The 16,183-nt window shown below is 38.4% G+C and overlaps 1 pseudogene; it reads left to right on the plus strand.

Moving 5' to 3' along the window:
• Positions 1 to 1,262: 1,262 nt before the first annotated feature.
• Positions 1,263 to 2,205, plus strand: LOC131902688 (vomeronasal type-1 receptor 4-like; annotated as a pseudogene).
• The last annotated feature ends 13,978 nt before the right edge of the window (positions 2,206 to 16,183 follow it).

Below are 16,183 nucleotides of genomic sequence, written 5' to 3' on the forward strand. Positions count from 1 at the left end.
CTGTGAGTTCAAGGCCAGCCTGCTCTACAGAGCGAGATCCAGGAGAGGCACCAAAACTACACAGAGAAACCCTGTCTCAAAAAACCAAAAACAAAAGAAATAATGGAAATAAAAATAATAATAATAGGAATAAATCATTTAAATATACATATAAAAATAAATTAAAAAATAATAACTCATGTCTTCTGGTAGCAGAACTGTTCATCCAAACAGGTAACTCTCTTCAAAATCCTACTTATTTCCCTTCAGGTACTAATGCCAAACAAAGTTGATGAATGATGTTTTCACACAAAATGCCATCTGCAAATTGGCTACAGTTGTAAAAGCAACATGAAGAAATTATTTTGGACAATTTACATTTATTCAGTAAGTATTACTGTGAATTTGCAGCATTCGGTTTATTTTATGGTGCTCTTTGAAAATATAAAAAGTGTATATTTGTCATTGAATTTCTGTTCTATATATTTTATTGCACCCACTCAGCCTAGGAAGGGAGAATGAGATTTGTGTGCAGAATCCCTCAGACAATCAAGAAATACAATGAACATTCATAGCACATTTAAAGATCTCAGACAGATCATAAATACCTCTTCATATCTGAAAGTGAGTTTCTGTGACCTCTAGGAAACAGCAGATAACAACTTCTCTGAACTCACAATATTCCCTTAAGAGCTAACAGCAGGAAATTGCAATTCTTCTTTGCTAATGGTCACCAGGGGAGAAAAGTTCAGAGCAAAGTTCTTGCCTGCTCAAGCCTGCAATGTCCATTGCTATTTCAAGTAAAATAATAATTGCAGGTCTGAGGAGAGGTGAGATCACAGAATCACAGACCATATCTCCGACACTGGCTGCCTTCCCTCCAGCTGACCTCCTCCAGATCTTTGTGGCCATGGAGCTGCGATCAGCATGCTGGGAAGAGATGGGGTGCTGAGAGTGTAGCAGACTGCAACCTGAGATCAGAGAAGAAAAGAAAATGAGCCAGGCCACTGGGTATATTTTGTTCCTGTCCTGTTGAGATATTGCTGCCTCTTTGCACATTCCAAAGAGTATGAATCTAAAAATATGAAAGCATGTTGTGTCTCATTCAATTGCTTTCATGCATGACATTCATGTCAAAGTGATAGATGCCCTATAGATTGAATATATCTTGTGGATTCATTCAGAATAGATAATCAATATCCTGTGTCCTGTGGCACAGTGCATGTGGTCCCCACCTCATCTTTTAATGCAGAATCCTCACTCTGAGTCTAGAAACTGGTAGCATGACAGCCAGTGAGCTGTCTGTAAGAGTGGTCATCTTGTCTCTGACTATTATTGGATTTCTGGGGAATTTCTTGTTTCTCTACCACTATCTGTTTCTTTAGCTAGCAAGGTACAGGTTAAGGTCTACAGACTGGGTTCTGATGCACCTGATTGTAGCCAACATCTTAACTGTCCTATTTAAAGGAGTGCCACACACAATGGCAGCTTTTGCATTGACAGACTTCCTCAATGATATTGTATGCAAATTGGTTTTCTTTTTTCACAGAATAAGTAGGAGTGTTTGTATTGGCAGTACCTGCTTCCTCAGTGTCTTTCAGGCCATCATCATCAGCCCCAGGGACTACAGTTATTCAGAGCTTAAAATAAATTCACACAGGTACATCCATTACTCTGTATACCTGAACTGGGCAATTCATTTCCTTATAAGCAGTATCAGTCTTGTGCACATGAGGGCAAAATATGGGAATAAAAGCACAGCAAATCTGAAATCTTATTTATACTGCTATTCTGTCTGTCATGACCAAACCAGTGACTTTCTGTATGCAGCATTGCTGTCAGCTCCTGATATTCCTTTTCTGGGACTCATGCTATGGGCCAGTGTCTCAATGGTCATCACACTGTACAAGCACAAGCAAAGGATGCAGCAAATGCCCAGGGCCAACATCTCCTCCAGATCCTCCCCTGAGTCCAGAGCCTCTAAAACCATCCTTCTCCTAGTCAGTACCTTTGTCTCCTTTTACACAATCTCTTCTGTCTGTCAACTCTTTGGGGCTCTTATGTATAACCCCAGTTGGTCTCTGGTGCATGTGATTGCAATGGCCTCTCTATTTTTCCCCACTGTTTGTCCTTTTCTCCTCATGAGCCGTGACTCCTCGATATCCAGTTACTGCCTGCCCTTGAAAATGAACAGACATTTCCCCAAAGTCTATGATTGAGAGTTAAATTGAAAGCTGCTGCCCAGTTCTTGCTTGGTTATTGAGTCATTCTGAAAGAATAGTGAGCGTAATGACACTCATGTCACATGACTTTTGAGGATACTACAGATGAACCATCCTATTGCTGTGAATGCAGGTGAGTGTGTTCTGCACACATATATGTAACTCTGTGTGTAGTTTTCTGCACAAACACGGGAATGGATTTATTTAAATTCTGCTCATTATACATCAAGGTATATATTTAGATGATAGTGTAATGTAAGTAAATTACAAAAGTTAATGAAAAATAAGGTAAATTTTAAGTTTCAGATTAAAGTAATTGTTAAAAAGTACAATAACCTCTTTGTGTTGTGCTTTCTGGATCTTGGGTGATTGACCCTGAAATAAACAAAACAATAGTTTAATTGAACTCCATGCTTACACCTCACTTGTTCCCTGCTCTGCTGCATTATATGCTGTTCATCATTGTTTTAAAATGAAAGGTGGAAATTCACCCTGCATTTACTTTCCCTTTATAAGTGTGACATTGTATCTTTCTTCCCTTGTCACATCCTCAGTATAAAGCAAACATATACCTTTGACATCCTTCAACGCACAGGTGGCCCACTCAAGGCTGAAAGAAATTTTCCACTTTGGATATAGCTCTGCATACATGTCCCAAATGGAAACTCATGTAATTAGGCTCAAACCTGCCTCTTGAGTCACTCCTGAATGAAATGGGAGCTAGTGTGAAAATCACTGCACAGATCCTCTGAACCTGTTTCCAGTTCACATAAAGTAAGTGTTTCTGTATTTCTGGTTTATACTTAACTTTTACAGTTTCTTGTTCTTTACATTATTTTTTCTATGTTTCTACACACTGGCGATAGAAATCACCTCTAATAAATATTAAACAGTCAACATGGATTTTGATCTCTTCAGTGTTGGAGAGATGTATCAGCGGTTAAGAATGTGCATTACTCTCACAGAGCCTAGATTTAAAGTCTTCATCCACTAGCTCACTGCTTCCTGAAACTCCAGACACCCTGGATGTGATGTCCTCTTGTGGAATTTCCAGGCACTGCACATGTATACAAAATTTACTAATACTATACTAAATCTTAAAAAAATCCTCGCTTTTTTGATCCACTTGCTCTGTGGTTTTGACACATTCTCTGTATCTCCCCAGACACCAAGTTTTGGAAACTGCCCCTCTAGGATGATATCATGCTGGAGTAAACATAACATGTTCCAGCTCCATCTCACCACCTGTCTTTCCCTGTGAGTTCTTCTGAACCATGTTCAAATCCAGAATGATTGCTCTGCTTTGATGTCCTCACAGTAACTATGCAGGTTCACCAACATACACTTACACATTCAGAACTATGATATAAATAATTTTCTTTTCTTCAGGAATAACCCAGGCTTATACATTTCATTCTGGAGAGAAAGGAGGTTAAATCAATGTGTATATTTTTCAACACAAAGTATAAGGTATCAGAACTGACATTTGGATTTTCCAACATGTTCTGGATGTAGCTAAATAAACAATTTCTGTGTAAAAATGAATGCTCATCCTTATTGGTTCACAAGTATTTTTGTCTCAGCTTCAAAATGTATGTCAACACTTTCCACAGATGGTTCTCAAAATCCCTGCTCAGTAAACAATATTCTTTTTTTTAACAAGATCTATCCTTCATGAATTTTGGTTACAAATACATTTGTGTTATAATACCTATGCATAGAACTCCTAAAGTTTCTTCTAAACTATCAAGAGAGAGGGAGAATTAGGTTTTACCAGGGATGAACCTCTAATTGGTTTACAAGGCCAGTTTGTAAGCCTTGAAATCATATACATACTAGCAACATGAAATTGACTCTGTAGGTTTTACTTTTTTATTTATGCAAGTGTGGGGGTGTAATAATAAAGAAAAAGAGGGCATGAATTTGAGAGGGATTCAGTCAGTGGGACATGGAATGTATTGAAAAAAGGGAGAGGGGAAAGGATATAGTTATATTTTAATTAAAATAAAAATATCATCTTTTGCTTTGCCCTGGAGAAGATGGGAATGGGGGGCGGGCTGGGGGGAAGGTGAGGGGGGCGGGAGGGGGGAAAACAAGGAAATCCGTGGCTGATATGTAGAACTGAATTGTATTGCAAAATAAAAATTAAAAAAAATATATCATCTTTTACACAAAATATGTCAGATTAGTGCTTAGAGTCAGTACATTGCTTCTGTCAGTAGCCATTTAATCCTTCCCTTAGATGAATTTTTACAGTTCAACATATTAGGAAAGTGTGTTGTTGATCACGTTATTGAAACTCATCATCCAATCAGAAAACAATTGATTACAAACATAACTTTCAGTCCATTTTTCCCCACAGGGCAATTGTTACTGTACCTAGCATGGTTCACAGCTGGGTGAATGTGATGACTGTATTTCTTCTATGAGATGATTCATAGAGTTTCCCAGCACTATAAAATCAAACCACAAGAGACACAGTGAAAAATGTATGGTGTTTTACTTTCAGATTATGACATATTTGGTTTAAAATTCTGGTCCCCAATTCTACCCAAATTTTGTGCAGTTATTATGATCTTTTACTTCCATACAGGTGAGTCAATCTTCATCATGTTAGTCTGTGCATCTAAATACATGTGCATAATGTGTATTTTCTTAATTCAGTAATATCTCAATAGGTATCTAAGACATTCTTTCTGTTTAAACAGTGCAAAAACCAAAAAGATGTGTATATAGGTAATGTAGTATGTTGACTGAGATACACAGCATTCCAAAAGTTTGTTCATTCCAAAAGGTGGCATGTGTATTTTTCAGTGTTACTGCATTTTTGTGTGGTCCACATGTTTCTCCTTCTGCATTTACAAATTTGTGCACCTGCCCATCTCTCTGTCTCCTTTTCTCCTCCCATCTCCCTTTCTCTCCAATTGCTTTTGTTACTTTCTTATACCCATAAGAATATTCATCATTATCATGATTAAAACATGCCCTAAGTTGTGAACTAGAGTCACATACCACTGTGTCAACTTTTGTATGGTTTAAGCTTTTAATTGGAGTTATTTTCATACTGTTACAATTCCTTAGATGGTACATATAAGTACTTGTTAGATATGGGATATGAATAAACATAGGGTTCTTAATTAAGGTAATTAATTTTTAGGTACAAAATGGCTTGGATTGTGGTCATATACATTGTATTTTCATACATTTTATCACATTTATTATATTTGTTTAATTTTTCCCCATATATTCATGTACTGTCTCTCAAGTGTAGTTCAGTGTATCACAATAACAGCAGATTCTCTTCTACTATTATTTGTGCTCTGCAATCAAACTCAGCTCTTCAAAATCATCAGAAGGATAGTCAACTAACTGAGCAATCTTGATGACCCATATGGTAAATGTATTTATACCTGGTGGCTAATATTCTTTCCAAAAATGTCAAAATATCACTTCCAACATATATGTAGCAGAGTAGTTTTTCTTACATTTACTGAAACTGTGATTGACTTGGCATATAAATGTCAATTACAGCAAAACATTCATTTCTTATGTTAATAGCATCATAAAACCTCATGTAGCATAGGAATATATACTTGAAAATTGGATTTGTAATAGTTTGTCTACTACATAATTGTAGATACAACCTTTTAATAGGCATTTTTATGAATTAATAGCATAAATATTTGCTTCTGGTAGTTAAAAAAACACTTCACAGCTTCATGTTTCTTCTTTTGATTTTTGACATATTTATATTAATGGTGGAAACACACACCAATTTTCAGATTTACCAACATTCATAATTCTTTTCTTACTAATATAATAAACAATTAAGTATCATTTAATAGAGAAAAATGGTTAATTACTGACCTACACAATCTTTAAGAAATGTGAATATACTTTTCTGACATGGCTAAACAGACTTAAAATTGATCATTCTTTTTCTCTACAGATCACTCTTTTTCTCTATATACTTGTTTGGCAGAAGAACTGGAGTTAAGGACAAAGTAAGTGGAGAGAAGGGAAAGGTCATTGAGAGAGAGACTATAGGGAAAGACAACCAAATCTAAGGGGTATTATGAGTATGGAAACTTAATAGAGTAAAAACTCCCATATGTATACACACATATATTTAGGTGATCAAAGAAAACTGTCATATAAAGGGGGAGTCCCACCTGGCCATCTCTTGTCAGCAAATGAAGATTCTAGAAACAACATTGGGTTATATCAAATTGAATTCTTAGTTCAAGAGGCTCCATGAGAATCCTCAAACAACCCAGGTTGTTCACAAGACAAGTTTCCTCTCCTATCCATGATAACAAAGTCTCATTCCTGAAGACAACACTTATGAAAATTACTGAGCATAGAGATGTCTAATTTGTGCCTATGTAGAACATACACTCTTACTTTCAAGAATCTTTTGTACAGAAACTTACTCTGCATGCTGCCAAAAGAGAAATGTAAACAGCAAGTTAGCCACATACCCTTTATCTACGATGCTGTACTGTCTGAAAGATATGCTAGGGCAATGAAGGCACAATGCTTGTGGGAATCACCACCTTTTAAGAGATTTGACTTAAGGCCCACTCCCCAATATAATATCCATACCCAACACTGACTGGGTATATTGAATATGATATATTATATATTATGTATCTATATACCTATATATATGTATATATATATATATATGTGTGTGTGTGTATGTGTGTGTGTGTGTGTGTGTGTGTGTGTGTGTGTGTAGTAATCAAATAGCTCTTAGTGATATTCTATTATACTCATAGATCAGGAACTTATTCAGCTATCATCAGAGAAGATTCCTCCTGCAGCAGACTGGAACAAATATAAAAAGGACAACCCTACATTATGCAAAGAGTTAGAGATATTGTAATACTCAGCCCTAGATGGGATGTCTCCATCAATTACCTCCCCTCAGAGCTCATGTAATCACAGGAAAGAAGGAGGAAAGAGTGTAAGAGACAGAAGATGTTGAGGAGAAAAATTAAATCTCTCAAAATACACATGATCAAAGATTTCATGATCTCACAATTACTAAACCAGAATGCATAGCACCTGAACAGGACTGCCCTAGGTCCCTTAGCTTATATTGCAGCTTCCAGTTTAGTGTTTTTATTGGATTTCTAAGTGTGAAAACTAGTGGGTCTCTGATTCCTGAGCCGTCTCTTGGGCACTATTCCTTCTTTTGGTTTGTCTTCTCCAACACTGATGTGATAGTTTTTTCTTAATCTCATTTTATTTCATATCATTATATGTAAATGGATGGATGAGGAGCTGAATGAATGAATGAATGAATGAATGAATGAATGAATGAAAACATTTCCACTTACATAAACCTTAACCACAGAACCCTTTTTATAACCTGTTGGGATGGGGAAATTCAATTTTCTCCTATGGAGTGACTGTGTGTTTATCAACCACTGTAGGGTAGCCCTTATGTTCAGGAGATGCCATCCACATGTAATGGAATCCACAATTTTTGTGTCTGTAATTTTATTTGGTTACAGTTCAATGTTTTTTTCTTTGTTGGTGTTGTATTATTTTGTTATTTGTTTTTGGGCTGTGCTCTTTTACTGAGATTCTCTTTGTTTTTGAGAATGAATTTAATTTGGTGGATAGGGAGGAGAACATCTGAAAGAACTTGTGGGAGTGGAAGAATATGGACAAAATATATTTGAATTTAAAATTGTTTTACATTACAAAAATAAAAAAAGAATTAATATATCATGCAAAAATTTACTACATTCCATCTTTATCTATCTTCTTTCATCTGTCTGTCTGTCTTTGTCTCTCTGTCTGTCTCTGTTCCTCTCTCTCTCTCTCTCTCTCTCTCTCTCTCTCTCTCTCTCTCTCTCTCCCTCTCTCTCTTTTTCTATCTCTCTCTCTCTGTACATTATTTATATCACATCTACCAGAAGATATTGGTGGCAAGTCTCTCTTTGACATTGCAATGCTGTTTGAATTCTCATGCTATAAACATTTTAAGTAAACTCACATCTTTCATGAATATATCTGCAGCTCAAGCATTTCATTACCACAATTGAATTTTGCAAACCCATTAGTACATGGATCCAAAAAGAGAGAGGGATGTCCTCCAGGAAAACAATTGTTTGGTATTTGCTTTATCTACTTCTCTCTTATTTATGAGAATTTAAAGAATATGAAGTGTATAAAAACAAAGAGTACTATTTGTTTCTTTGTTTTAGAGAGATTTCAGACCATCCTGTCATAGAGCAAATAGTAGTAGGTCTGGTAAGTAGGCTAATGAGAATTTATAATGTACACTACTTACAAAGTTGAGGATGAGGGTACAGAAACTGTATTGTATTACTACAGACTCTTTAAATTAAGAAAACATAGTGAATAAGTACATATGTGTATATATCTATGGGATTTATGGGATAGGTTTCTGTAGTGTATTCCAGGAAGGTCAGCAATGGATATCTCATACTGGAGTGACTGAAAATCAAGTAGTTCATTTCAGGAGGCTGGATGTCTCAGCAGTCCAAAGCTGGTGTTGGAGACTTTGAAGATTCCTGGAGAGATGCTTATTGCCATTCTGTGTTGAAATCATAAAATATTTGGTACAAATATCTGAAAACTAATTCCAGAGCAGCAGTAGAGTTTGATGTGGTACAAAAGTGAGGGCATGCCTCTGAAAATTGAAGGTTTATTGTCCTATGCCATTTGTCTGCTCTATTAGCAGAAGTTGATGCCAACTTTTATGGTAGATCTTCATACTTCCAGTAATCTCATGAAGAATATGTTACAGTCATTCCTAATAGTTTTTTATTATTATTCAATATGCAGTCCAGTAGTAAACAGAGCCTAACCAACAAAAGTCCATTCTTTATCAACATGACACACAATCCAATCTCTTTCTATCATGCTTAATTATGAAAACAATAACCAGGTCACATATTTCAACTAATGTGATACTGTAATCTCACATACAACATCAAATACATCATTATACATTTTAAAATAGATGGTTATGCCCTTTGAGGAATATCTAGTCCTTTTTCTCATAACATTAGTAACAATGAATATATAAATAAATTTTATGACTTATGAGAAATAATGAATTAAGTCACAAATACTGACACATATGCATATTTATACACAAAAATCTATTCATAACAAAATATGTCTTAATTTCTGCAACTGTTCATGTGGTTTTATCTAGTATTAATACACTTATTCTTCTCCCACTCATTATTTATTTCTCCCCAAAATAACCAAGCTACTAAAAATGTCTTGATTATTTTCTTGTAGTGTGAAATCCAACTTCATTCTGAAAGTCATGGGCTCTGTATCATCCTACACAGATTGGTTTTACATTCAGTTTCCCATTGGCATTAATTCCAGGACATTGTGACCATAGTCCTAAGGGATCTGCTGTAATCCAGACATAGTCTTCCATACCTTCATTATAGAAAAACAATTGAAATTTTCCTCAGTAGTGTGGACCAATCACATATCCTACTATTGTTAATCCTATAGTAGCCTGTTCACATAAGAACATTGAAATCTCAAACTGACCATGGTGAGATTCAAGGTTCTAATTTGAAGAAATATTTGTGGTGTCTCCGGGCAGTAGTACTCTAGCTTCTAAATCCACATTTCTATGACAGCAAACCATAGCATCATGGCAGCAATAGGTATTATTTCCTGGATCACTAGAGGTGATATTGAGTGAAAATATTCCAACTTCCACACTGTAATTCCTTGATCCATAAATGATGGCTCAGAAAGAAAGCATACAATAAACTGGATGCTGATTAAAATCATACGCCACCTCATGGAGAGCACTGTCATAGCCCCTCTATACAAACACCACATGAATGGTAATCTACTTTGGAGAAGCCACTTCACTAATACCAGCTGGCTGATAAAAGAAGGTGGAGGCCCTATTAAGACTAGTAGATTCCATGAATATGAGTCTAATATAACTTTCTGCCTCTGAAGAGTCTCTTGGTAGGAAATAATGCTCTGTTGTTGCCCCAGTTTCTCCTCTTAAATTCTTGCCTGGTTATAGGAGATGACTGGTAATGGCTCCATATTCCCTACCACTAAGAGTGTTAGTTAGGGACACCTTCATTGATTCCTGAGAGTTTCCATTGCTCTAGGTTCTAGGTCATCACAGAAATGCCCCCAGATTTCAGTTGTCTCTCACAGTAATACTCTGTAGGGACTGATCTAATCCATCTGCATATGTGTTACAGCTGTATAGATAGTCTTGTGGGACTACTAACAGTGGGATGAAGGTCTGTCTCTGACTCTGTTGCCTGATTGTGAGAAACATTACTAGATTGCCTCCTTTATCCTTAATAGAAGAGGAATTGCTCAGTCTTACTGCAACTTATACCATGGCTGGCTGATAGCCATGGGAGGCTGCTGTGGGATGTTCTGTATGGCAAATGTGTTGCTCTGATTGGTCAATAAATAAATCACTGATTGGCCAGTGGCTAGGCAGGAAGTGTAGGCAGGACAGGGAGGAGAATAAAGCTGGGAAGTGGAAGGCTAAGTGAGAGAGACACTGCCAGCTGCCACGACAACAAACAGCATGTGAAGAGAAGATGCCGGTAAGCCACGAGCCATGTGGGAAGGTATAGATTAATGGAAATTGATTAATTTAAGCTGTAAGAACAGTTAGCAAGAAGCCTGCCATGGCCATACAGTTTGTAACCAATATAAGTCTCTGTGTTTACTTGATCAGGTCTGAGTGGCTGTGGGACTGGCGGGTGATAGAGATTTGTCCTGACTGTGGGCCAGGCAGGAAAACTTTAGCTACAGGAGGCCCACATGTATCTGAAGAGAAACAGGGGAGGAGTACTGGAAGGGTGTGTTGGGGAAGTGGGAGGAGCAAAGGTTCTGAGAAGAGAAGAGGGAGCGGAAACTGATTGAGTTTTAAAATGAAAAAGAAATAAACACACACACAAAGAAATAATCTGTGTGGAGTACCATCATGGTGCATAAGGTATTAATTAAGGTACTAGACATTAGTTTTGGCATGTGTATTATGCCCAGATAGACAAATCCATAAAAAGAATAAGTATCTAGTCCATTTAGGTGAAAGTATTTTGCTTTCTTCTTTTTAATTTTCCAACTTTTATTGAAAATGTATTTTTTTGTTTTATATAAGAGATTTTCTAGTCATTTTACATATCAGCCATGAATTCCCCTATGCTTCCTCCTCCCATTCCCCAGCCTTCCCCCCCAATCCACCCCCAATTCTCACCTCATCCAAGACAAGGTCTCCTCTGGGAGTCAGCCCAGCCTGGTAGACTTAGCCTAGGAAAGTCCAGGCCACTCATCCTTATACCAAGGCTGATTAAAGTATCTCAGCATAGTCCCTAGGTTCCAAAAAGCCAGATCATGCACCAAGGACAGGTCCCAGTCCCACTGCCTGGGGGCCTCCTAAACTGTTGAAGCTAATCAGTTGTCTCTCTTACCCAGAGGGCTTAGTCCAGTGCCATAGGGGCTCCTCAGCTATTGGTTAACAGTTCACATGTTTCCACTAGTTCGGCTATTTGTCCCTGTACTTCTAACAATCTTCATCTCAATATTTCTTGCTCATATAATCCCTCCTCTCTCTCATTGATTGGACTCCTGGAGCTCTATCTGGGGCTTGGCCGAGGATCTCTACATCTGCTTCCATCAGTCACTGGATGAGAGTTCTATCATGACAGTTAGGGTGCTCAGCCATCCAAACACCAGTGTAGGTCAGCTCAGGCACTCTTTCGACCATTGACATTAGTCTACAGTGAAGTCATCTTTGAGGATTTCTAGGGACTTCTCTAGCACTCTGCTTCTTCCTATTCCTGTGGAGTCTTAATTTATCATGGTATTTCTTTCCTTGTTCTCCCACTCTGTTCCTGATCCAGCTGGGATCTCCTGCTCCCCTAAGCTCTCTTTCCCCCAACTGTTGCTCTCCACCCACCACCCCCAGTTTGCCCATGTAGATCTCATCCATTTCTCTGTCGTTAGGCAATCCGTGTGTCTTTCTTGGAGTCATCTTTACTAGGTAGCCTCCCTGGAGTTGTCAGTTGCAGTCTGGTTATTCTTTGCTTTACATCTAGTATCCACTTATGAGTGAGTACACACCATGTTTGTCTTTCTGTGTCTGGGTCATTCAGGATGATATTTTCTAGTTCGAACCATTGTCCTGAAAACTTCATGACGTCATTGTTTTTCTCTGCTGAGTAGTACTCCATTGTGTATATGTACCACATTTTACTTATCTAGGGCATCTAAGTTGTTTCCAGGTTCTGGCTATTACAAATAATGCTGATATAAACATAGCTGGGCATGTCTCCTTGTGGTATGATTGAACATTCATTGGGTATATGCCCAATAATGATATAGCTGGGTCTTGAGGGAGATTGATTCCGAATTTTCTAAGAAAGTGCCATAGTGATTTCCAAAGTGGTTGTACAAGTTTGCATTCTCCCCAACAGTGTAGGGGTGTTCCCCTTGCTCCACAACCTCGCCAATATAAGCTGTCTTAAGTGTTTTTGGTTTTAGCCATTCTGATGGGTGTAAGACGGTATCTCAGAGTCATTTTGATTTGCATTTCCCTGATGATTAGGGATGTTGAGCAATTCCTTAAATGTCTTTCAGCTATTTGAGCTTCTTCCTATGAGAATTCTCTATTTAGCTCTATCGCCCATTTTTTAAAATACACTGTTGGGTATTTTGATGTTTAATTTCTTGTAGCTAGATATTTCCTGCCTGGTCCACAGTCAGGACAAATCTCTCTCACCTGCCAGTCCCACAGCCACTCAGACCCAACCAAGTAAACACAGAGACTTATATTGCTTACAAACTGTATGGCCGTACCAGGCTTCTTGCTAATTATTCTTACAGCTTAAATTAATCCATTTCTATAAATCTATACCTTGCCACGTGGCTCGTGGCTTACCAGCATCTTCACATGCTGTTTGTCGTCGTGGCGGCTGGCAGTGTCTCTTATTCAGCCTTCCACTTCCCAGCTTTATTCTCCTCCTTGTCCTGCCTATATTTCCTCCTGCCTGACTACTGGCCAATCAGGGATTTATTTATTGACCAATCAGAGCAACACATTTGCCATACAGAACATCCCACAGCACTTCACCTTTTCTTTTTTTTTTCAAAAAGGAAGGTTTTAACCTTAACAAAGTAAAATTACATATAATTTCTGAATTTGGGCATAGCTTCTCTTACAACTTTTTGCTGAAAGGGAGCGCTGTATCTTATGGGAACACAAAGAAAATTTTAGGATTATGGAATAGTCCATGAGGCTGTATTGTCTGAGCCACTTGCCTTCAAACCATTCTGGATGTTGAATCATCTGGGCCTTGGTGACAATGGAGATCTTCAGGGGATCTTGGCTGGTGAAACCTAATGTATCTTAAGCTGGAACAAATCCATAGCCTCTGGCTATCTGTGGAAACAAAAGCAGAGACTCTTTTCCAAAGCAACATATCCTTATATCCAAATTTTGAAGTCAAGGTACTCTTAAAATATACATTTTGGCATAACTCAACAGCTTTTACAATTAAATGTTTTTCTGCAGTTAAAAATCCCAAAGACAACACAATCCAGATTCTCTGTGTAATATTCATCTTTACATGGCTTATTTTTATATTAATTTTACTGTCTCTTTAAAGACTTTATTTTTTTAAAACTATGTATTTGTTTATATAACTCTATATATCACCTTTTTTGTCTCTTTCAAGCCTACATATATTTTACACACATTGTAAACTATTACATCTGAAACTGTCTTATTGTGAATTTATTGCTTTAAATGGCAGCACTTGTAAGACTGAAATGGCACTATGGCTGCTGGCTCTGCCTACCTCAGCTTCCCAACATGGCAGTGGTAAGTTTACCGCCAGCTCTGGCAGCTATTGTGGGTCTATGCTTTTATCCAAGCAGTGTGTAGCCCAGAAACCTCTGTTTTTGTTTTGTACTAGCAAAGGCTAAATCCACCACGCAGCTTAATGTGCCACTTGCAGAGGCCTCATTCCCACCATACTGCAGGTCGAGCATGCACGCCAGGAAACCGCCAATAGCTCAAACCGTTAGGCTGCAGCTCATTTGAGAGAGACAATTAGGAAGCTGTTTTTAGCTCCGTTTTAAAATCTTTTCTCAGGTTTTAGGTGGAAACTCTTGCCAACTCGTTGGGCACCATTTGAAGCTAGAGTTTTCCTGCCTGGCCCACAGTGAGGACAAATCTCTCTCACCTGCCAGTCCTACAGCTGCTCAGACCCAACCAAGTAAACACAGAGACTTATACTGCTTACAAACTGTATGGCCGTGGCAGGCTTCTTGCTAACTGTTTTTACAGCTTAAATTAATCCATTTCTATAAATCTATACCTTGCCACATGGCTCGTGGCTTACTGGCATCTTCACATGCTGCTTGTTGTCATGGAGGCTGGCAGTGTCTCTGACTCAGCCTTCTACTTCCCAGCTTTATTCTCCTCATTGTCCCGCCTATACTTCCTCCTGCCTGACTACTGGCCAATCAGCGTTTTATTTACCAACCAATTAGAGCAACACATTTGCCATACAGAACATCCCACAGCAATTTCTTGAGTTTTTTTTTTTTTTTAATTTTTATTTTGCAATACAATTCAGTTCTACATATCAGCCACAGATTCCCTTGTTCTCCCCCCTCCCGCCCCCCTCACCTTCCCCCCAGCCCGCCCCCCATTCCAATCTCCTCCAGGGCAAAGCCTTCCCCACAGACTGAGATCAACCTGGTGGACTCAGTCCAGGTAGGTCCAGTCCCCTCCTCCCATGCTGAGCCAAGGGACCCTGCATAGGCCCCAGGTTTCAAACAGCCAACTCATGCAATGAGCACAGGACCCGGTCCCACTGCCTGGATGCCTCCCAAACAGATCAGGCCAATCAACTGTCTCACCCACTCAGAGGGCCTGATCCAGTTGGTGACCCCTCAGCCATTGGTTCATATTTCATGTGTTTCCGTTTGTTTGGCTATTTGTCTCTGTGCTTTATCCGACCTTGGTCTCAACAATTCTCTCTCATATAAACCCTCCTCATTCTCGCTAATTGGACTCCCAGAGATCCACCTGGGGCCTAGTCATGGATCTCTGCCTCCAGGTCCCTCAGTAGTTGGATGAGGTTTCTAGCACGACAATTAGGGTGTTTGGCCATCCCATCACCAGAGTAGGTCAGTTCGGATTGTCGCTCGACCATTGCCAGCAGTCTGTTGTGAGTTTTATATATATATATATATTCTGGATATCAGTCCTCTTTCAGATTTGGGGTAGGTAAAGGTCTTTTCCCATTCTGTAAGCTGTTGTTTTGTCTTATTGACAGTGTACTTTGCCCTATGAAAGCTTCTCAGTTTCAAGAGATCCCAGTGATTAGTTGATTCTCTCAGTGTCTGTGCTACTGGTGTTATATTTAGGAAGTGATATCTAGTGCCAATGCATTCAAGACTACTTCCTACTTTCTCTTCTATCAGGTTCAGAGTAACTGGATTTATGTTGAGGTCGTTGATCCACTTGGACTTAAGTTTTGTGCATGGTGACAGATATGAATCTATTTGCAATCTTCTACATGTAGACATCCAGTTATGCCAGCACCATTTGTTGACGATGCTTTCTTTTTTCCATTGTACAGTTTGGCTTCTTTCTCAAAAATTAGGTGTTCATACATGTGCAGATTAATGTCAGGGTCTTCAGTTTGGTTCCATTGGTCCACATGGGAGTTTTTATGCCATAACATGCTGTTTTTATTACTGTAGCTCTATAGTAGAGCTTGAAGTCAAGGATCATGATGCTTCCAGATGTTGTAGTATTATATAGGATTCTCTTGGCTGTCCTGGGTTTTTTGTTTTTCCATATGAAGTTGAGTATTGTTCTTTTCAGGTCTGTGAAGAATTGTGTTTTGATTTTGATAGGGATTACATTGAATCTCTAGATTGCTTTTGATAAGATTGCCATTTTTACT

This window comes from Peromyscus eremicus, chromosome 1, assembly GCF_949786415.1.
Source record: "Peromyscus eremicus chromosome 1, PerEre_H2_v1, whole genome shotgun sequence".
NCBI classification, from domain to species: Eukaryota; Metazoa; Chordata; class Mammalia; order Rodentia; family Cricetidae; genus Peromyscus; species Peromyscus eremicus.